Below are 23,985 nucleotides of genomic sequence, written 5' to 3' on the forward strand. Positions count from 1 at the left end.
CCTGCAACATCTGTATTAATGTTACTGCTCAATAACAAGTGTACTGAACCCTGCAACATCTGTATTAATGTTACTGTTTAATAACAAGTGTACTGAACCCTGCAACATTTGTAGTAATGTTACTGCTCAATAATGATACTGCTCAATAACAAGAGTACTGAACCCCTGCTTAGGAAGCAGCTTGGCATCAGTGATGCTTTTGTGCTTCTTTGAGAGTGAGAAGGAACAGAGGATAATGTATTCCTAGCTGTGTACAGCTGCACTGAGACCAACAGTGTCTCCAGTACCAAACAGATAGCACGTCCAGTAATGAACTCCAAGCCCTATAAGTGCTACACCCCTTTTTGGCCCCCATTACTAAGTACCTGCAACCACAGAGTTTTACTTTCCATCCATCTCTATAGCCAACTTAGATGAAGTGGCCATCCTGAGGCAATGTAACAATCATTTCATGTTTACTGATATCCACCTACAGCTTTGAAAAACTGGCACAGTATGTGAGAGATGTGTTTATATGATATTATTGGAAGCAAAACTAGATGTGTTTACATGATATTATTGGAAGCAAAACTACCTAAGCAGAGGTGGTGCAGCGGTAGCATTGTCGACTCACAGCAAGAGGTTCCCCTGTTCAATTCTCGGCTAGAGCACCTTCTGTGTGGAGTCTGCATGTCCTCCCCATGGTCGAGTGGCCTTCGAAAGACATGCGTGAATGGGTGTGCCTAACCGGAAAAAGCCAAAAGAAGAAGAAGATTGGAAGCAAAACTATCTGAAGCCACAGCAAATAACATGCAGGTTAGCAGTACCATACAATGCCACACTAAACTAATCACAAATAGTCCAGACCAAACACATAGACCTACTTATGCTGAGGACTTTATAAGTAACCTACCCAAACCACAATGGCATCCTGTAACCTAAGAAACAAGTCCCTTCAGCAACCTCACAAAAACTCAGCATAGGCAGCACCCACAATGTGTAAGAGTCACACTGATTCAATTCAAACATCTATAAGGCAAACCGCAACACTCTCCAATATCCTAGTCATAGGTGACTCCATAGTGAGACAAGGTAACACACCACTCAACAGGCTGTGTAAAGAGAGAGTCATGGTCAGTTGCTTATCAGATGCCAGGATGTATGACATCATGAATGCACTTGACTTCTTGCATGACAATTACATGTATGACTCCGTCATAGTGCATGTGGTGACATGGGTGTAAATGACTTGAGATGTACCTCCTGGACAATGTAAAGAGAAACGTGATGGAACTCTCAGAATATGTGTCTGAGGCAGGTATGAACCTAGCCTTGAGCACCATTCTACTATCATTATGAATGATGCTGTAGTAAAAACAAAAAGATTATTGACTTCATCAATTGGCTTAGCTTTTGGTGTCATACTAAGGAGGTACAATATATATCAGCCTGGGAGGAGATGGCAGACAGTCCTAACTCATTTGTCAGGCATGGCCTACACCTATTCCCCCTAGGGCTTTTGTATACTAACTAAATTCTTGTCACCATTCATAGTGCTTTTTTTGGCAACCTCAGTCTTCTAAATCTTCTAATATAACAAACCAGAATCCAGATAACATAAATTTATTGATGCTCAATGTTAACAGCCTTTACACAAAAAAAAAAAAAAGGAACTGCCACAGCATCAGTCTGCTCTCCATCATCGGCAAAGTCTTTATAATGATCATACAATCCAGGCTGCAGAAACACAGTGAGCAAAGCAGCAGGATAAAATAGGCTGGATTCACACCAAACAGTGGATGCTGCTATCAAATTTTCACCATCAATCAGCTAATGGAGGAAAGAATCATGTGTGGACAATGTACAGTTATCATCTTTATCGATTTCAAGTCTGCATTTGACTGTATCCACTAGTCTGCTCTGTGGAAGACATTGGAGACCGAGCACGTGCTGAAGAAAATCATCAGACTCCTTCAAATGTTGTGCAGTGGTTTATCCAGCCAAGTGCACATTCGGAATGAACTGTCTGAAGAGCTTACCATCCACAATGGAGTCTGTCAAGGGGATGTGGTCTCATCACAGCTGTTCAACACAGTGGTGGAGACCATTATGAAGAGAGCATTTGAGGATAGGAGCAGAGTCTGGTACAATGAATTCCATTCTGTGACTGACCTGATGTTTGCTAATGACAACACCTTTTTGTCATACAGTTATGCTGAGGCCACAGATATCCCCTACAACATTGCCTGCATCGTCCAATTGTATGACCTTTGGATAAATGCAGACAAGACCAAAGTGATGGTAACCAAGGTGTCACAAGCCACCATCCACCTCGCAGAAGTTCAGATTCAACAAATGCAAGAATTCAAGTGTCTAGGTTCGCTGGTCCAGGAGAAGAAGGTGATATCAACAGCTGAAGGCCATAGCAGGTGTGGACAAGCCATTGCAGCATTTGCCTCACTCAAGTGGTGTCTATGGAAGAGGACAAACATCTCTATCACCACCAAGATTCACCTTTTCTGTGTAATGATCTTGTCAATTCTCCTTTATGGAATGGAAATATGGATCTTCCTCAAGCCAGAGCTAAACAAGCTTGGGATTTTCCAAATGAGATGTCTGTGCCAATTTTTGGTAATCTTGCTTTGTGGCCACATTAGAAATGAGAGCATCTGGACCAGATGTGATCAGCAGCCAACAATTAGTGAACGGATCCAGAGAAGGAGGCTGTGCCAGTTTGGGCACATGTGCAAGATGAACACCCACTACTTGCCATACAGACTATTATGGAGAGAGTGCCACACAAACTGGAGAGTTCACAAGTCTTCACCAAAGAAGACGTGGGTTGAACAGGTCCTGAGAAGCCATCGTCTCAACCTACAGGAGGCCAGACATGCTGCCATGGACTGAACAGCATAAACAGGCATCATGAAGGAAGTCCGCAATCCAGCTGCACCCACAGCAGCATACTGACTACACAGTTGACCACCTCTGCTGGCCACCAGCAAGGGACAAAAGAAGAAGAAAAAAGACACACACACACACGCAAACACACACACACACACACACACACACACACACACACACACACACACACACACACACACACACACACACACACACAGACACACACACATCACTCCCTGCAAGCACTCCTTACCCTGGAAGATACTGATATATGCATTGCCACAGAGACCTGGTTCAAGAACAGTCAGAGCATTCCATCAGTCAGGGTTTTATTACCTACCACACCTTCAGGCCCACTGCATTATATGAAGGCATTAAAGATGATGGTGTCTCCATATTCTTAAAAAATACACCTTCAGATGCATTAGACATGATAATGACTTGGAACTCCTTATCCATCTTACTATTAACAAAACGCCTTATCAAATCACAACTTAGCTAACTATAACACTCCCTCTATGTCCCCCCTCATCCCATACCTCCTACCCAACCAGTATGAAGTCACTATGCATTAGGGCAAGCACCATTCTCCTAGGAGCCTACAGCTACCCTCCATTAATGGGGAAATGTATACATTCTAAAACATTTATGCCCAGAAATATCTGGACATCATCCATACAAACTCATTGGATCAATTAGCCCCCACCACAACCAAGGAAATTAAAATCCTGGACTTGGTCTATACCAAAATGGGGTAGCTTTGCTCCCCACAAATTGTAAGTTTTTCTCTGATCAAAGTAGAATACATCAGTCAAATTCACCTTAACTCATTACAGCTGGGTGTTGCCTGTAGGTGTTTTTAGCAGATACATCCTTCTGACGTTCTGGGCATCAAATATTGCTTGTTCATATTTTCATTAATAATTTTAAAAAACTGCTACATACAAAGTACTAAAATGTTTCATCTTAAAGCTTACAATATGGCAAACACAACCATGTTGATATTTGACCTCTGTCTAGTGCAGGTAAAGAGCTATTAATTACTATTCATAGAATATTTATTTATATTGTCATAAATTTCATGCTTTTCAAAATATCTAGACAACCAAGTAGCACAGACAGAACTACTTAGCCTCATATGAAAGCTCTCAGCTGGATGAATAAAATGCTACTAACTTATTGGTGTAACTAGAGTGGTTGCTGAGATATTGTTAAGTTTTTTACAAATATTACAAATGTAGTTGTAAAATGTTTACTGTGACTTATAAATTACATTTTATATCTTAGAACCTAAAGAAACTATCACTATAAAAATAGTTTATGCTAAAGAGGTTGTCATTTACACTTCTTTAGTATCAACATAGTTCGAGAGAGATGAAAATTTGTTTTTAATGTCAGGACATAATTTGATTCTATAAAAAAGCTTAGGCTCCACCCATTGGAAGTTGCCATGCAACCTTTTATGAAAAAGCTAATCGAATAAAACTAAATGATGACTTGGTTTAATTCCAAAACCCCTTACATCTCAACATCCCCATGGCAAGTGTTAATAGGTTCATAGGTTTATAGGTGTTTACTAGGTTAATGACCACAAGGGCCTTTTTAAGTGTAGCAATGCATCCCACATCTCTGAAAAGTACTCATACCCTTAATAAGTGTAAGCAGGAGCTTGGGAGATGAACCATTTACAGGCTGCCTGTGTTCATTAGAGACATAGGTGCCAAACCAGAGATGACTTTCCTGTTCCCCATCCAATCATCCAAGTTACACTTGAATTGGTTTAGGGAGGAACTCTCCTTTGCATGGATAGAGAGTCTGTTCTAGAGAAGGGGTAGTCTCTGGGATACATACCAGTATCTCCACCACGTCCTATTTATATCACAGGCAAGGTTTAAGTCTTTAGAATGAGCAATTCTGGCGCTGTTTGTTTTGTAGTTATGCAGGAGGTCCATCAAGGTGGGGTCTGATGATGCCTTGTATGCTAGGACAGATCTCCCCTCAACAGCCTGTAGGAGACAGATTATAGGGATAGAGCCTTGAGGTGATCTGCATATGTCATGCTACATGTGTCTGTATTCTTTTAGTGAGGAACCTCTGTGGACACTGCAATTATTGGATGTACCTGCCTAGTACATACCAAAGGGGCGTTCTACTCAATGATAGGTCTGATGAATGCCAAATACAGTGGAACAATGACTTCTTTGGACCTAGATGCCATAACTTTTGTTTATAAGTAACTCAACATAGAATTATTTTCTCACCACTGTAAACACATGATGGCCAAAGGCTAGATTACTGTCCATGAGTGTCCCCAAATCCCTGACTACCGAGTCAACTCTTAGAGGCGTGTTGTCAATATGATAGTTACCAGGGGTAGATGACTTCTTGATGGATACTATTACACATATCTTGGCATTTAGTTTTAGTCCATAGCTGTGATGCCAGTTTTTTCTGACAAATATATGTGTTGGTGGGGGGTTGTGACTACTGTCATCCTTTACTGCCAAATCCTATGCACATGTAAATACCTGCATAGACACATCTGTTCCCTTAGAAGTAAATACAATGCTAAATTTAAAAATAATTCCCTGTGGAGAAACCCTAATATAAACAGGCTCGATGTTAAAAAGAAAAAGCTCATTGCATGCAAAACTAAATTTAACTCTCAAGATGCCAATAATGCTCTTACTAAACTTTACAAAAAACTCTGGACAATAATCAAATCAAACAAACCAAATATGAGATAATATCCACCCAGGTGAAGGATAAGCACAGATTCTTCTTTAACTATATTAGGAATCTCAGAAATAATGTCCAGCACTGCACACAGCTAATAGTAAAGGATATCACATGTCAAGAACAACAAAAGAGAAGGTATACCTCACAAACTTAGCATTTGTGCCATCAGTACCTAGTTATATAAGAAAAATAGATGAAAATTCATTTAGAGCGATTGCAGATGTTTTGGTACATTTAGACATTTAGATCATTTCTATGAGGCACAGAATGTTTGTTCCAAGTGCTTATACTGCAAGTACCATTACTGGGTGCTTTCCCTTAATGGCTAGGAGAAATTGCAATGCCTTGAGTATTTTATTTTATTTATTTTACAATTGTTGACCAGGATAGTCTGACTGAATGTCCATTTTCAGCGGAGGCCCCCGTGGAGAGAAAAGCTCCAAGATAAGCAGTTAAGATTACAGATACAATATATACAGTGGTTACATACTTAATAGACTGGATTTGGGCCTGCTGGATCTAGCTTTGTTTGTGTAACTTGAGCACTAATCCAGACATTCTAAAGTATTCAATTGTATTTATTACTGCTTGGTTGTAACTTGATTAAAGTGTAGCTATCATTCTAAGTCTTTTGGATTAAGCACTTGGGCTTCAGACCAGTTGTTTTACATTAGGAAGGTTTGTGGCAAGCACTGTGGTGGCAGGACAGGTAGCTTTCATCCTTCTAAGTTGGGAATTGCTGATTGAGAGCCCAGTGTCCAAGGGTATTAGTTCTGGTTTAGGCACTTGGGCTTCAGGCCAGTTATTTTACATTAAGAAGGTTCGTGGTCTGCACTCTTGTGGGAGAAGAGGCTGGACTCTGCCCTTCTGAGCTGGGAATTTCTGGTTAAAGGTTTATAGTGCCTGAATATTTGAACTGTATCTTACTGAAATTGGTACACCTTGTTTGCTCTAGCATAGACTAGACCCAGGCCTGCTGAATCTAGCTTTGTTTATATGCTTGTTGTTTGTTTGCTTGTTATTTCCCTGGAAGCTAATTCCACCTAATACGCGGCTTCTCAGCGCTTCTATGGATCACTAGTGATATCTGCATTGCTTACTGTACTAGTTCCTTGTTTCACTTGAAAGAAAGTTACTGTTTGTCATTTTTGCATTTAGTTACTTGTAACACATTGCACTCAAGTTACCTGGCACTTGCTCACTAAAGCAATTATATAAGTCAGCACTAAAAATTAAAAGCACTACACCCTCACTCCCCACTGGCCCTTGTTTTCAATTATTAAGGAATTCCCAATATTATTCTAGCATGTCCAAAGGTCAGTTGTCAATCTCCTCTCCGGTCCAGCTGGTGAATCTGGGAATCTTGAGGCAATGTTATAACTGCCTCATGTACACAGACAACCCTCTCCTCCTCCCACATAACACAAATACTTGCGAGAGATGCAGCTATTTAGCCAAACTGGAGGCTGAGCTCTCTCAACTCAAGACTGGCAAGACCAGACAGGAGGAGAAGGCAACTACACACACCACAAAACCAGCCTCACATAATGCTACCACACCTCTGAATCAAACACATAAACACACAAAGACATACTTGGAGGCTCTGAGTAAAAATTTACCTAAACAGCAGAGGCCTCCAAAGCAGACACCCAAACAACTGCTACCTCAAGACACCCCACAAGCAACACATAAACCACAAAAGCAGTGTGCAAAGCAGTCACAGCCCTTAAGGCCAAATACAACACCAAACATACTTGTCATAGGTGACTCCATAGTCAGACACACTGACGTCCCACTCACCAGGCTGAACAAGGAGAGGGTCACAGTAAGCTGCCTATCGGGTGCTAGAATCCGCCACATAACACAATCACTCTGGTCACTCCACGGCAAGTACAAATATGACACAGTCATTGTCCATGCTGGTGTGAACGACCTGAGACGTACCTCCCTGGACTACATGAAAAGAGACATAGAGGAGCTCTCTGATTATGTAGCCCAGGCAGGTATGACCCTGACCCTGAGCAGTATCCTTCCTTCACCAAGAATGATGCCACAATATAGAGACAAGATGATCAGCTTTAACAATTGGCTTAATGTCTGGTGTCATTCAAAGGGGATCCAGTGTCTGTCTGCCTGGGATGACATGCTTGACAAGCCATGCTGCTTCACAAGGGACGGCTTGCACCTGTCACCCCTGGGATTCCGGATATTGGCTAAGGCTCTTGCCACCCCCATAGTGCCTTTTTTAGGCAAGGCTCAAATTCTAAACCTACCACCCTAGAAAACAAAAATGGGAAGAAATTGAGGGTAATGCTGCTCAATGCCAGAAGTCTAAATCTCAAAATGCACGCACTCGAGGCCCTTCTCAGTATGGAGAACATCGATGTCTGTGCTGTAAGTGAAACCTGGTTCAAGGCTCCTGAGAGCACCCCGGCACTATTAGGTTTTACCTCATATCATGCGTTCTGGCCCCAAAACCCGGACCACACCACAAAAGGAGGGGGTGTATCCATATTCATAAAGGATACCCACACCTCCAGGTTGGTGGCAACGCACAAAGCTTCGGAAACCATCCAGGTGCAACTAACCATAGGCAAAACTGCTCTACAAATTGTAGCGTGCTACAGGCCACCCTCTCAAACTCAGGAACCCCACACAGCCTTCCTGAAGACACTGGAGGGTATAAATGTATCTCCAAACACCATCATATTGGGTGACTTCAACTACCCGAATATAGACTGGGAACATTACTCAAGCCCTAACTTTCTAGCCCAACGGTTCCTGGAGTTCATAAATTCAAATGCCATGGAACAGCTAGTCACTGTTTCCACGAGAGGAGAAAATATACTAGATCTCATTATCACAAACATGGGGACAAAATGCTCCACAACGGAAGTATATCCCTCATTGGTGAGATCTGATCATAAACTAATCTCACTGGAAATCCACATCCCGCCCCCACCCCAAACAAAAGACCACAGTGAAGAACTTCTCTAAAGCAAACTTCACACTACTCAAGACTGGTGTGGTATCCTTCAAGGCCCCTGAGCCAGTGGAAACCACAACCCAAGCTGCGGAAGCCCTTACAAATGCCTTCTATGAACACCTCCAGGACTGCATGGATCAGGCAATCCCAAATAAAACCAAGACTCTTTCCACAAAGGGCAAACGTCCAGTCTGGTGGACCCCAGCCATTAACAAACTTTGCAATAAGAGGAGAAAGCTATTACATGATAGAACAAAATCCATAAAAGGGAAGTCACCCTGATCATTATTAGTAAAAAATATGAGCACTCATAAAATCAACTAAGGCCAATTTTGAGAGAAAAATTGCCATGGATTCAAAGGACAATCATAAGGCCTTTTTCAGCTATGTTAGGAACCTGGGTGGAAACTCCCAGATATGCTCAGAATTAGTCCAAAATGATACAAAAACCACTGAACCCACAGACATTGCCAACATACTGGCAGACAGGTTCAGTGCAAACTTCACCCCCCTCTCCCCCTAAAGGAGAGATAACTATCCCAGCAGAGTGTAGCCTCCCAGACATCTCAAATGCGCAGGTGAAAGCTGCTCTCTCTAAAGCTAAAAACACAGCATCAATGGGACCAGATGATGTCCCCAGCTGTGTGCTACATGAGGTAAATGAGGAATTAAACCCGCACATAAGGCAGCTGTTTAATCTCAGCCTTACCACAGGATACATGCCCAAGGAGTGGCGTACAGCAACTGTGATCCCACTCCACAAAGGCGGTGCCTCTACGGACCCTGGTAATTACCGCCCCATAAGCTTAACAAGTCTAGTCTGCAAAGCTATGGAGAGGATCATAATGGAGCTCATAAACAAAGATATAGGGGACTTGCAGACATTGGACCAGACCCAGTTTGGCTTCGTCAAGGGCAGATCATGCCTTTTGAACTTGGTCGACTTCTTCAAAACAGTCACCAAGGCCATTGATGAGGGAAAGGCAGTCCATACAGCCTACCTTGACCTTGCAAAGGCCTTCGACACGATACCCCACTTGGGTATTGTAGAAAAACTTACCAGCTTAAATGTAAACCCATATGTCACAAGATGGGTTGCAAACTGGCTTAAGGACAGAACCCACAGGGTTAGAGTTGCTGGCGCTATGTCAGACTCCAAGCCGGTCACAAGCGGTGTCCCACAGGGCTCGGTCCTTGGCCCCCTATTGTTTGGCATCTACTTCTCAGAAGTACAGGCCAACATGGGAGGACTTTGGCTGACAAAGTTTGCAGACGACTGCAAACTGGGCGCCATAGTGGAAAGTGCATCGGACATGGATATCCTTCAGAAGGGACTCACGGAAACAGATAGCTGGTGCCAGAGCCATGGCCTGAAGTTAAACGCCAAAAAATGTATAGTCATACCCTTCGGGAAAAACAAGGTAACCCCAAGCTACCATATAGGTGGCAATCCACTAAGCACAGAAGAGGTTATCAGGGACCTGGGGACCCAGGTTGACAGTGGCCTTTCTTTTGACACTCATGTTGCTAAAGTGGTTAGAAAGACCTACATTGCCCACCTGATCATGAAAGGATTCACATCCAGATCTAGTGAGGTCATTGTTCCCCTGTACTCTTCACTTATCAGACCAATGATCAAGTACAATGCCCCATTCGGGATGTATCGCACCCGACATCTGCAGCAATTGGAGAGACCCCAAAAGTTCCTCACCAAAAGGATAAAGGGACTCCAAAATCTGTCATATGCTGCCAGATTGAAGAAACTCCAGCTCTATTCAGTTGCATACTGTCTGCTCAGAGGTGACATGTGCCTGACATACAAGGCCATGTCCAACCCGGAATTAATGGACATGCTCCACCTCAAAAAATCCAAATCCACCAAAACCACTAGAGCAAGCGACTTAAACCTTAGCACGGATATAAATAGGACGTGCTGGAGGGATAGATTTATCACTCAGAGACTCCCTATGCTGTGGAATAAAATCCCGGTCCATGTGAGGCAGAGCACCTCGCTGGCTCTGTTCAAGAGAAATCTTGACCTGTGGATGGGAGATCGTAGGTTTATCCCAGGAATCATCTCTGTGTCACTGCTGGACAGAGGCACAACAAACTAATGGGCACAGTATTTTTTCATATAAGGGGTGGCGTAAGCCACAAAAATTTGGGCTAGGCTTATAAATGCCTTAGGGCAGATAGCCTAGTATAAACCTATGAACCTATGAACCTATGGTTTGATACATTGACATAGCCAGTTTAGTGTCAAATATTGTTCGAGTCTTATCTTAAATTGACTCAGGGTGGTAAGTAAAATAATATCAGCTGGGAGTGAGTTCCAGGATCTACCTGCAGAGTTGGCAAAGAGAGAGTCACCGTCTGAGTTATTAGTTTTGATAGTCTGAACTAGCACTTTGTTGGCACCACCTTTATTCTCTATGTAGCTAGCCTTCAGCTGGCCGCTATGTCTGTTCTACTTTGCTGGGTTTCCTGCCTCTGCTTTACTCCTATAGACTTTCTTCACATAATGGAAGGGGATAGTGAGGAGAGTGAGGTGTCCCAGGCTGCCAAGGGTGTTTCCCTTTTAAATACCACTCTTGTGCATGGTCATCAAAGTTTCAAAGATAGGGTGCTCTGTCATCATTGGTGCTGAACTGTCCATCAGTTTCACAGTGGATTGACATCAGCAAGCTACCTGGGCCATCCTCAGCAGCACTCCATGATTATTTCCTCAGTCCGCATGAGGGAATTCAAACTACTTTGTGTACCTCACTGTGCCACTAATTAAACCCAGGCTGCTTGAGCCATAGTCATGGTTTTATTACTCTAGGCCATGGAGCTGGTCATTAGCTGTTTTCTTAAGTTTGTTTTGAAAGTGTGGAAGTTGTTGACTTTTTTTGATAAAGGATGATGAATGGACACTCTAAACTGGCCATAAATGTGAGTGTGTGTCTATTTGAGTGTGTGCTGTGGAAGAACAACCATGGCAAGGTTAGTCACCCAGCTCTGTAAACCTTGGCTGTAGATGATTGCCACTGTTGAAGTGACACCTGACCCCACGTGCGAAAATGTGAAAAAGGAGCTGTGGATAGATGGATGATTGATGTATTATTCCAGAGTTTGGAAATCTTTACAGAGAAGAGGGCATCTTCATGAGTTTCATTTGATATTTGTGTCAGAGCTAGGTATTGATATTTGGATCTTACCTTTATAGCAGGGTGCAACACTGAAGGAATCTGGTGATTGTGAAACTTTCGTTATTGATATGGTATCTTATAGGCTATATTAGGTTGATCACAACTAAGGAAGTTTGGCATTTATACCCAATCGATTTTCATAAGAGGAATGTAGTAATTTAATCTACTACATAGGCTTGTGGTAAATTTTGCAGTCTCCTAATTAAATTAAATTAAATTAGTTCTGTTCACCTCAACCAACTTGAACATCAAATACAATATGTAACAGAAAAAAATAATCTCACACTAGTTCTACTATATAGGTTAACAGCCTGGAAAACTTTTTTTAGCTGTGGGGTTTGTGAAGATAGAGGATGCAGGCAGCAAGCTGGGTATCAGGAGTGATGGAGGTTACAACGGCTGTTTGGCTATGGCCTGGGAGACATCATTTTGTCTTTTGCCTTACATAGTAGGCCCAGTTTGGGACAATTTTTTTAGTTGAACTATTGCATGTGATGGTCAATGGTCATCTTGATTGAAGAGAGCATAATCAATTTAGTTTTTTGGGCGATCAGTAGTACTTGGGATTATTCTAGCCACATTTCAATAGCTAAGAAGATTCATGGGTGATGAACTGTATCTATAAAAGATTAGGTGTCAATAGACTAGGGTCAGGTCATAAGCATATTATATAACAGTGTCATGTTTTGCTGCTAATTGCATATCATTTATGAATATGTTGAATGGGGGGGGCCTAAAATAGAGTCTTGTGGAACATCTATTCGCACTGCTTGGTTGTAGAGAAACTATGCAACCACTGAACAAACTGGCTATGTACCCTGAGATAGCTGGTGAACCAGGTCAATGTTCAGCCATCGAAAGAAAATTCACCTGAATGGCTAAACATTGAACCATATGCATTGAAAGTTCACTTAGGCAGGGAGAGTAACTACTTGTCCAACACTCCCCCATCTGCCCTTTTCCCCACTTTACTGCAGTCTCAAAGTTGATATATATAATTAGGGGTAGTGTGTGGGGGCAAAGCCCCCCACCTGGATGGGTTTGAAATGCTTTGTTGTGTGAGACAAGGAAGTGTTAGACAGCTAGCTACTTTCCCTGTTTCACTCATTCACTGAAGTGAATGTTTGGTAAGTGAACTTTCAATGCTTAGGGTTTGATGTTTAGCTGTTTGAGTGAATTTTCATTCGATGGCTGAACATAGACCTGGTGAACCAGGTAACTCCACTTGTTTTAAAGAATGGGGATGACTGTCTGTAGAGTAATAGCTAATATGAAACTGTATATTAGAGACATCAAGAAACCAGGTAGACCCAGATGTCCTTCATTTATGATTTGGTTAATAGAGTCGAAGAATGAGAGTAGGGCTGTTTCAGTGTTGTAGTTGGGGCACATTCCACATTATGCAGGGAGTAGTAATTGTTCCTCTCAGAGGAACTTTAGGATTTCTATATTGATATATTTTCGTAAGACTTTGGAGAGGGGTGGGAGTATAGCAATTCGTCTATAGTTGGATAGTTCAATAGCATTTCCTCCTTTGTATAAGTGAATGATGTAGAAGATATTTTTTGACTGTGTGTATGGATGCCTTTTTCTAGGACTTTGGAGAGGACTGGGAATATGACAATTGGTCAGTAGTTAGATGGTTCAATGCTGTAGGATTTTAATTTCACAAAGAATTCTTGAATGGATCTGTTGATAAGAACAGACACTAGGTAGGATAGTGCATTAGCACCAGTTTTGATGACTCTACAGTAAGCTTAGCTGCTAAAGTGGAAGCAGGTTAATTTGAGAAGATGTATTTTAAAATTGCTAGGGCAGAATGAGTTTAAAAGGGAATTCAGCTGAGTCCATTATATTGGTTGGAGCAGATGGGATTATGGTCTGTATGTTGCATGAACAGTGATAGGAGTAACGCATTACTGTAATATATTACATTTTTTTACTAACTAGTAATACTAGGTGTTACTTTTCAGTATAGTAATGTTACTTTTTTTAGTAACTAGTAATGCAAATGTGCATTACTTTTTGCGTTACTCGGTGTTCCAAATTCCAGCCTGTCAGAATTGACCTCAAGGAGCTGACGTCATGCACACATTTCCAGCTGTTCAAATGCTTTGCGAGTGGGAATGGCACTCCGAATGGATTTAACTGAATAAATGCGAGTGAGCGGGGTAAGGAAACCATTTTATTTTTTTCTGAAACAGGAATTATGTTCAGGGAAGTGTGTGTGTGCGTGTGTGTGCGTGTGTGCGTGCGTGTGTGTGTGTGTGTGTGTGTGTGTGTGTGAAGGGAATTGTCAAGTGAGGCAGACTTAAAACGTTTTGTTTTCCATATAGCTTTGGAACCTTGTAATGGTATTCTTCACAAAGTTGAATCTTTCCAGTTTTCTAAGAAGTAGGAAACTGTTTTGAAAGCCATTGTCATGTTGTTGAAAAGGCCAGCCGTGATGAGACCATCATTAACAATTCTGCAAATGTTATCGGTGGCAGATAAAAGTTGTGCTGAAAGTATTTGTAAATACATGTTGTTAGATAAACACGTTGTTTATCTGTTAAAAGAACACAGTTAATGAGTATGAATGATTGTTTATATGAGTTTTTTTCAATTTTTTTGGCAAAAGGGCAAAGGTTAGATGTAGGGCAGATATTCTCTGAGTGATTTTGCTGATGAAGTTTTAGGGAAAGAAATTGTGTAAGAGTGCTTGAAGGAAAGTGAAACAATTTCTGTGGTCAAAGGCAGACTGAAAATAAAGGTCAGACGCTTAGTTCTTTAAAATGTAGGATGTAGGATAGTGAAAGTTAAAATTGATTGTTTCAGACTTTTTGGCAAGGGCTTGATTTCTTTAGGAGAAATCCAACTGAAATAAAAGATGGCTGTGTAGCCAGATAAAAAATAGATACCAAATAAAGTCCAAAAGATATATTTTTGCATTTAAAAGAACATTTTTTTTGCAAAAGTAGTGCAATGCATAGGGGATGCAGTAAATGTACATAGTTTATACTGTGTATAACTAAACGTCATTATGGAGGTTTCACCTTCTCACAAAGTGTTTCTAAGGTTCTAAGGTAAACAGATATTTTGTTGGATTGCTATAACATGTTTCTGCTAAGTCTAATAATTTTTTAAAATGTTTTGTGTAATTTATTATACAAAAAAAGATATGGGCATATTGAAAGGAATAGTAATTTGCATTTCAAAAGTTTACAGCTTGTCTACAGTCTGCTCACATATTTGTTCATTATGACTGGCAGAAAGTTAATTGCTTTCTATGATGTTACATCAGTGCAACATGTATCTTTAGTGCATGTAAGTTTTACATATGTAAGCCACACTTATTCCTTTATCACTTCTCATGCATTTTATAACATTAGTGCTGCATTATGCTGTATGTATGTATGCTTGAGGACTGTATGAAGGAGGGGGGTTTCCTAGCTGTCATTCCTCTTCCTCTCAACAAAAAAGTACAAGATCAAAGAGAGGGATAAAGGATGGTAAAGCAGAATTCATTATTGCAGAAGATTTGTGGAAAGAACTGTATAAGCAATCATTCTGGATTTCTAAGCACTGGCTGCATGTGATGTTATTCTTCCCCAAATCCTTCACATTACTGTCTTAAATGGCACTCACTAGAAGGTAGTTTCTTTTGATGGTCCTCAGTTTCATTATGCAAATCACTGAGGTGCTGAAATATAGATTATGCCATGTCACTAGATTATGCCATGTCACCAAACCAGTCTTTAGCAGTCATTCACTAATAACATCAGCTTACCAAATGAGTGTACTTCTTTAGAGTGGGGAAAATGTGGGGTTTTAGATGCAGTGTGAGGGAACAGATACATGCAGACAAAGAATAAAATGTGCTGCACAGCTTGAATGGTTTTATATATGTACCTGTAAGAATATCTTGGTAGCTGATGCATTTCAGTACAAATAAAATATGTGCACACCAGCTGATAGCTGTGAAATACTTTTTTGTAAGCTGGCTGAGCTACATATACAACATTCTACCATTTATACATGGTGATGTGTATGCTTTCTGTGACTAGCGATATTCTGAAATGGCGACTTGTGCAAACATTAGAACCTCAGAACATATGTTATTTTAATTAGATGTAATTAAAATAACTGTTTTTCTATTCAAAACAGACTTTGACATCTGTTCTGCTTTACTTAATCTTAAAGAAATACTGATACTTCATAGAAAATACTGGAAACACTAAGATACAGCACACTTTACATTCCATGTATATTCCGTGTATATTACTGCTCCTGGTATTAAGTACTGCACAAATATGTAACATTTTACATAAGGATTCCATACATGTGTGTGTGTGAAAATGCTCCTTTTTGATAAACCTGGTGGCTAGAGGTACTCAGGCTCATACCCTGTACCTTGGGTACAAGGTAAAAAGAGGCTAAACTCCCTAGCCAGTACCACTTGTGAATTTGATCTGTTCCTCATACAATCTGTGGTTTTCAGGATTTTTGTGGCAGATCACTGCAGGACGGAATTCATTAAATAATGACAGGGATTTATTTGAATTTCAGACTTCATATTCTTCAGAAAATAAATGGTAACACAAAACCTTTATTCTAGCATTTTCTAAGTTTATTAAATCAGTATTTGAAATGTGTCCCTATTCTGGGGCTGTATTCCCCCATTATTGGCTTTGTCTAGGTTTATTGTGCTAAGAGGTTAAGAGCTATGGTGAGAAGTAAGAATTGAATTCATTAAATGATAGCCATTTAAGTTTCAATCTTCCTGTCTTTCAGGAAACTGCTGATTTGGCATAGTGGTATGTTGTTCTGACTGTAGTGCACAGGGTCCTAGGTTCAAAACTTGCCATTGAAATGTGATCCTTTGACAATGTTCCTAGCCTGTATCCAAAAACAGGGGGAGTGAATGGGTAATGTCACTCCTGTAAAAGCACAGTAATGTTTATGTGAAGTACTTCAGATTTCTACAGTTTTCAACAGTTTGTAGCAATACAGTTTAATAGACGTCTAAATCCGGTGAGACTGCATTGCAGGAAGGTGGAGCAGTTCCATAAATTCTCCAGAAAAGGTACAAGACGAAGTTGTAAGACTGAATCTGCCAGTTTTGCTGTACCAACTTCACAAGTGACTACAGAAACTTTTCAACCATCTACAGTAAAGCAGCTTGGCCATCTGCCTGTCTGTTGACTGGTAAGAAAATTATTCTGTGTTACATACAGTATGAATGCCATGCCATAGAGGTAATAATAATAACAGAATAAATGTATATACAGCATATTAGCAAATGTAAAACCTTATTAGGGCATGTTAATAGTAAGGCATTATGCAAATGGATTGCAATTTGATAGTAAGGCATTATGCAAATGGATTATAGTATTTGACTGGTATCTGAAATAAAATCATGTGTGGTATAAAAATGTTTATTGTGTGTACAATGTCATAAAATACAGTGCATGACATTATCCAAAGGTTAGACTGTACAGACAAAAATTGTAAAGGTAAAGAACCAAGAAAAGTTAATATGTTGACATTATATTCAAATGTTAGACAGTTATGTTCTGTCACCAGATGCAAAAGGTTTATTTCAGAGTTGCAACAACAGTCAAATCAGTTACTGATAGAAACTCTAGTACATTTTGTTACAAAGAAATGTAATAAACTTCTAAAAGACAGACACAATGAGTTCAGGAAGCTTAGACAAGTTATACACACATCTTTTCAAAAGTGCATAGGAGTTTCAAACTCAGCAGAACAGCTTACTAAAGAATGTCAGAAAGACCATGCAACATCACATGAAATTCAACAGCAGTTGCAGGATAAAGGAAATAAATTAGCTCAACTGACAAAGACTGGGAATTTCCTGCATACACAGTTAATCTGTGCAAAAGAAATATATTTTATAATATGTTTATGTTTTGAAAATGGTTAAGCATGCATGCTAGGATGGTAGGGACATGACATGCTTGTATAAAGATATACATATACAAGACAGACATGCATGTGTGTTCTTTTCATCTAGAGTACATTTGTTTACAATGCACAAAAGTAAAAGGCAGACAACAGCAAATATAAATAAACATATGTTATAATTGTATAGTAACACCAAACAGTTAAAGTTCTGAATTTTAAAAATAAATAAAATCACAGATGGTATTAGTCAAACAGTTTTTTGTAAAATTAATGGCAGGACAGTTAAATAGTTAAATAAAAAAGTAAAAAATACTGAAATCCATGTAAGGTAATTGTAAAATAATGTCTATTTATGTAGTATAAATGCATAGTTATGCAAATCACAATCACATTAAAGGAAAAATGCCAAAATAATTAATTATAGTTTATAGAGTATAAAATGTGAGCTCAGACCATCCTAGACTGAATGAATAGTTACAGGAAATGCTGGAAAGGCAAGATAAACAACAAGACTGATTGCCAGGCAAGTAGCTTGAGTTTTTCTAAAGCATCATTGTTATTAAAAAAGACTTGTTAAAATGTTTACAGGCAACACTATTTGGTAATTGTAATAAAATGCCACAATTGTGCATAGATGTCACTGATAATCTGTTTGCAAGTAAATGTTAAAAGAGAAGAAAAAAACTCAGTTGCATCAAGTACAGCCAGCAAATGGGCTATAGTATACATGCAGTTCAAAACAATTGTGCAGGAGGGTGTAAATACCTACTAGAGGTAATATACAGTGAAAGCTTTATTGAGTAACCTAATAAAATAAATGTATAACCAAAGTGTTGGGCTGACATCCATTCTATTCTCACAGCATAGAGCAGGTAAACAGTGCTGAAGTACTACAGGGGGAGGGGCACTTTCTCAGTTTTACACTGACTGTATAAGCAGTACTGCACACGGGTCTGAAATAAAGCTACAGAAAAAATAAACAACAAGGGTCTGAAATAAAGCTACAGAAAAATTAAACAACAAGGGTCTAAAATAAAGCTACAGGAAAAAATATCTCATTCCTTCTTGACAATACTCTTTTATGGGGGGAAAAACAGGTATTAGTGTATTAGAAATACTGGTAAACTGGATTAAACCTGACAGGATAAGATATTTTACAAGTTGTTAATAGCTATCATAATGGTTATTATTGTATTGTTTAGAATTAAATTGTATTTACAACCTGTTAAATTGTAAAGCTATACAAGAGATGGTTTAAAAAACAAGAGATGATTTAAAATTGCTTTATTAAAGCTATACAAGAGAGAATAAAGATATGCAAAATGCATAAATGTTTCTAATAGCAAGAATGGTCACTATTTTTAATATGTTTTTGGCAAAACAATGTTGGTATAAAAAAGCATGAATATTTTTAATTGCTGAGTATGTAGTTTAAAATAACAGGACATATGGATATGGTATCAATTCCACTAGATATTTCTAAAGAGACATAAAAATTTTCAAAGATTTTGCTTAATATTAATGTTATTAAATTTGTAAAATTAGACTAAATGTACTTTATAGTCATTGTATGTACAAATGCAGAAGAATTCAGTACAAATGATAGTCTTTGTATGTACAAATGCAGAAACATTCAGTACAAATGAAATTGTCTAGTAATGAATATGTGTAAAAAAAATATTTAAAGAAAAATGGGTCCAGGGTACCTACTAGATTGAAATGCATAAATAGCAAACAGTCTGTGTAAATACATACTGTACAGGATACATTGTAATAAGTTCAAAAGTAAGTTGTCAAGTTGTAATATCACTGGTTTTACCCCAGTAAAATAATTGCTTTCAAGTAGTTATTATCTAAGCCCAGTTCAGTATTTTACCAAGATGTTATTGAGCAGTTCAGAGACATGACCACAATGTGATGGTTAAAATGACATTAAAACTGTATATTTTCAGCAGTGTATAAATGCTTGTAGTAGCACATAATTATTGTCTCTTATAGTTAATTTAACAGTTGCAAAGAGTTAATGAAACAATTCTAAGTCATAAATTAAATTCTGTGATTGCAAAAGAATAAATTAATCAAGTAAAATTAAAACAGACACAGCTCATAACTGATAAAATATTTTCACAGAATGGTCTGCAAAAGAAAAAGTTGTTAAATACATTCAGGTTTGGTAGTAATACATGTTTTCATTGTATTAACTATGTAAAATTGCATTTTGACTTGTATCAAAAAAGACTAAAGGTTTTATATAAAAATAATGTGTTTTTTATATAGAATGTTTTGAGTATGTTTAAAAACAGAGGGAATTGTTAGATATTATGAATATAAATATGCTGAAAGATAAAGCATAGAATAAAATGTTTGCTTGAATATATGTATAGAGTTTAGCAATGTAAAATGTGCATTCATACTATATGTATAACAGACAGGCTTCTCTTCACAGCATCAAAAAGAAAAGCCTAACAAAGCAGTATTGGAAAGCAAGGATTACATGATTTTCTCATGTTTGTAGAACAAATATCTATTAACAGACATCCTTTTTTATAAATTCAGCAATACGTGATGTTTTTCAAGTAGGAACAGCTTATACAGATGTTTCCATTCAGAATGGCATCCTCACATCAGCAAAAGTGCTTAAATCACAAAAGGACAATAGAAAAGTCTAAAAACAGACATTATGTGACTTCCCATAGAAGGCCAGGAAAATATACCAGGAGGAAATACCAACCTCTTGTGTGCGTGACTAGCTCTGTATATAGCTATTGTAGTAATTCAGTTATGTGAGAGAAGGACAGAGAGAGGTATTTTGTAGAAGTCATCATTCATATCTGTAATGAAGGAAAACTTTGTAAATATATGCTACAAATCTGACAGACTACGTGTGGTTTGTTATAAAATAAGTTATCTGTAACTGTGCTTATAGCTGCAAAATATATTTCTTTATTAGTGTGCAGTTTGAAAGGCTTGGTGCTTTAAACAGACTACAGATGGAGTCATGCAAAGCTATGTGTCTCTGATTCAGCAGTAAACAGCACAGCAAGACTGTGTGTCTTAAGAAGACTTCAAATCCCACAGCAAGCGAGCAAGCAGTAAGCAGTAAGCAGAGCAGCTCAATAAAATTTTTCAGGTAACACAACATTATATTTTAGCAACTTTCCAAAATTATACAAGCAATGTTTAAAATGTATCCCTGGTTTTTGGCCACCCCCCCCCTTAAAAACCTGAAATTGAAAATAAGTGTGAGAATCTGTGCAAGATGCCTATGGCTTACACTACTGTCATTCTATTTATAGTGTGGGTATGGAAGTAGACTTTTATGATGGAGATGTTCTGAATTGGGCAGTTTTGTCATTATTGGTTCATGCATTTTGTTTCATTGCCTACAGTACAGCCTACTGGAAAAATGTTCAGATAATAAATTTAAAATGTGCTCTATCTAACAAGTGTGCTGTATTATACAAGGAATATAACTTAAAGTCAGGAAGGTGTATCAAAGAAAATAACACATGTATGTTTCTTGTTTTGTGTGCAAGGGGCCAATGATTTGAAAACAGCCCAAAGGTAATCTTTATCCACCACTGGCCAGATGCATTTTCTTTGGATGTGGTGTGGGTTTCAATGCTGTTTCAATGAATGTGAGTTGCAAGGTCAGAGAAGTTTTAATCCCAAGTCTATTTTCATTGTGAGACAGTATTGGTATGTTTAGCAGATGTCTATTAGTGTTTGTGCATTGTGCTGTAAAATGTAAAGAGAGTTTGTGTGAGAGATCAGAGGCAGAAAGAGAGTAAATGCATGTATGAAAGCTAAAGAGACTGTATGTGAGGGAGGTTGGAGAGAGAATGTGCAATTTGTTGTAAACTGACTGAGTGTGAAGTAGGTGTTGCCAGTTTAGCTATTTGACTTGTTTGGTTTGACTTATTCTCAGGTTGGGGAGAGAGGGAATTATTTGTATCTTCTTTTTTAAAACTCAAACTCTAAAAACATAAGGTATGTTTCTGCAGAGGGAAAAAATAAAATGTAACACATGAAAATTGAGTTGTTCACACTGTACTGTATTTCTTTGATTTTTTTTTCTGGATGCTTGAGAGTGCCGGTTGCTTGAGTTCTGGTTCACTGAGAGTTTACTGTACTTTGGAGTCTGGGGGTGTCAGAAAGTCACAACTTACTTCTTAGTCTCACAGAGATGAACAACAATATTTTTTGTCATCTACTCCCTTCGAGCCTTAGTAAATTGTGTTACAATCTTGCTGGAGCTGAATGTAAAGACTTTTTCAAAATAGTGACTAAAGGTTAATGATCTTTGTCTGTTTGATCAGATCTACCATAAATGTAGTTATTGAACTTGGAGCATGCAAAAACAACTACTGAAAGTTTTTTTAATGTAACATCAGCAATTTAATTCTTTAAAGGGCAGCAGACACTGAATTTGTAGATGCAAAGTTATTTGCTGGTAGCAACCTCTTCATTAGTTACAGTTCTCTTTAATGTGGAAATATTCAGATGATTTTTACTTATGCAGAGATTGTGCTTATTGTTGACTAATATTGGTGGATTGTAATGAAATGACAGATGTCTGAGTGGCCTTTTATGGTTGAAATTTTCTGAAATGGGTAGATGTTGGTAACTTGTGGAAGAATACGTAAAATAAACGCTGACAGGCACAAATTATGCTTATAGCCACTCTCCCCTTGAAATTATGTCATGTTATATTTTGCAGGTGTTGCTGGATACCCCCCCCCGAATGTTGATTCTTAACCATGATGTACTACACTGTGATCTTGTCAGAAATGCAATGCAATACTGCTCAAACCCAGATACATAATACATCCAGTTTCTGCATGGCATCAAGGAGCAGCCTTGTCTCTGAGTTTCTGTTCTTTGCTATCCATCCATCACAAATAGAACTGTGGATGCACTGTGCTAGCCAGAATGGGCTCTTCACACTCCAGAAGATGATTAAACTGAGCCTCAGTGCCTTTAAGCAGAACATCAACTATTGGCACAACAAGCTTCACAGACTGCTTGACTTTGGACAATTTTTTTTTCAGGCACATAATGGTGGGGATAAGGATTCCCATGAAACTTTTCAGCTTTGACTGCAGGATGCCCAGAACCATTACCACGGGCTGGATTGCTTGAACAAACTCAGCAACAAAGGTAATATCTGCAGGCCTGAAGATGGCAATTCCAGTCCATTCACATATCTCATTCAGCAAGCCTTCACCCTGAGTTGCAATGATGTGAATTCTCTCCATCGAGTAGAAAGTGGAATTCCATCATGTCACATTAGGAATAATCAATGCTAGATCACACTTATTTCAAGCCACCTCAGCAGCTTGGGTGCTACGACTAGCCTTGTTCCAAGCAGCATAGCATTTGGCCATGGTGCTTCACATGATCTTTTTATACTGTGCATCATTACAAGCAGATTCAACATCGTACATGGCAATTAGATTCAATGCATGTGCTTCACATCTCAGATGGGAAAGCAGTGAATAGGTGTTCTCGCTTTGCCTTGACAGACTCAGCATGGCTGTCATGGTGTTGTAAATCACTTCACCATCATCATCCTCATTTTGGGACAGAATGCCTGTAGTCTCAGATCTCTCACATTCTGAGAAGACATTGAAAGCCTTTACAAAATTGCTGCCATGGTCAGTAATTGTCGCACACAACTTTTGATCTATCTTGTACTTGATGTGAATGCTGTCAAGAGCTGATGCTATGAGATTATATATATGCCTCTTCTGTGATCTGCAGCATGACAAAGCAGCTGACTTTCTTTGAAGTGTATCACAGTTGATCCAGTGGGTTGTGATGCCAAAGAAACTACAATTCTGATGTGTCCAAATATCAGCCATAGTGCAAACAGTTGAAATGCTAAGGTTTCCATCAGATTCTCTTTTATATCAATGAACTGTTTCTCCACTCATTCATTGTATAGTCATTGTGAATAGCTAAATAAAGTGATATTTTGGTTGCCTTTGTTAGACCTGTATGACATTTTCTGTAAGCATTTTTGCATCTTTTGCTGCTGGCTGTGTGTACTTTGATGTAAGTATTAAATTGTGACTCTGACTATAAAGACTAGTCTGTGGGTCATTGTAAACTGTAAAATGCTATTCATCATTATTGTAACATTGTGTATACAACTTTAATACACTCATATTCATGTGCAGTAAGCATGCATTCCTAACACACAAGTACTGTTTCAGTAAATTTGAATATGCGAATTGATAAACTATACTTATGTAAAAGTAACTAGTTACTTTAGTT

The 23,985-nt window shown here is 38.8% G+C and overlaps 1 long non-coding RNA gene across 3 annotated transcripts in view; it reads left to right on the forward strand.

Moving 5' to 3' along the window:
• Positions 1-23,742, forward strand: part of LOC122810989 — a 271,067-nt gene extending 247,325 nt beyond the window's left edge. For all 3 annotated transcript variants that reach the window (XR_006366179.1, XR_006366180.1, XR_006366181.1), the window contains one exon: positions 22,427-23,742. This is a non-coding gene — a long non-coding RNA (uncharacterized LOC122810989). The remainder of the gene's footprint in view (positions 1-22,426) is intronic.
• Positions 23,743-23,985: the final 243 nt, after the last annotated feature.

The sequence above is a fragment of the Protopterus annectens genome, chromosome 9.part0 (genome assembly GCF_019279795.1).
Source record: "Protopterus annectens isolate FY-2018-M chromosome 9.part0, PAN1.0, whole genome shotgun sequence".
Classification (NCBI taxonomy): Eukaryota; Metazoa; Chordata; order Ceratodontiformes; family Protopteridae; genus Protopterus; species Protopterus annectens.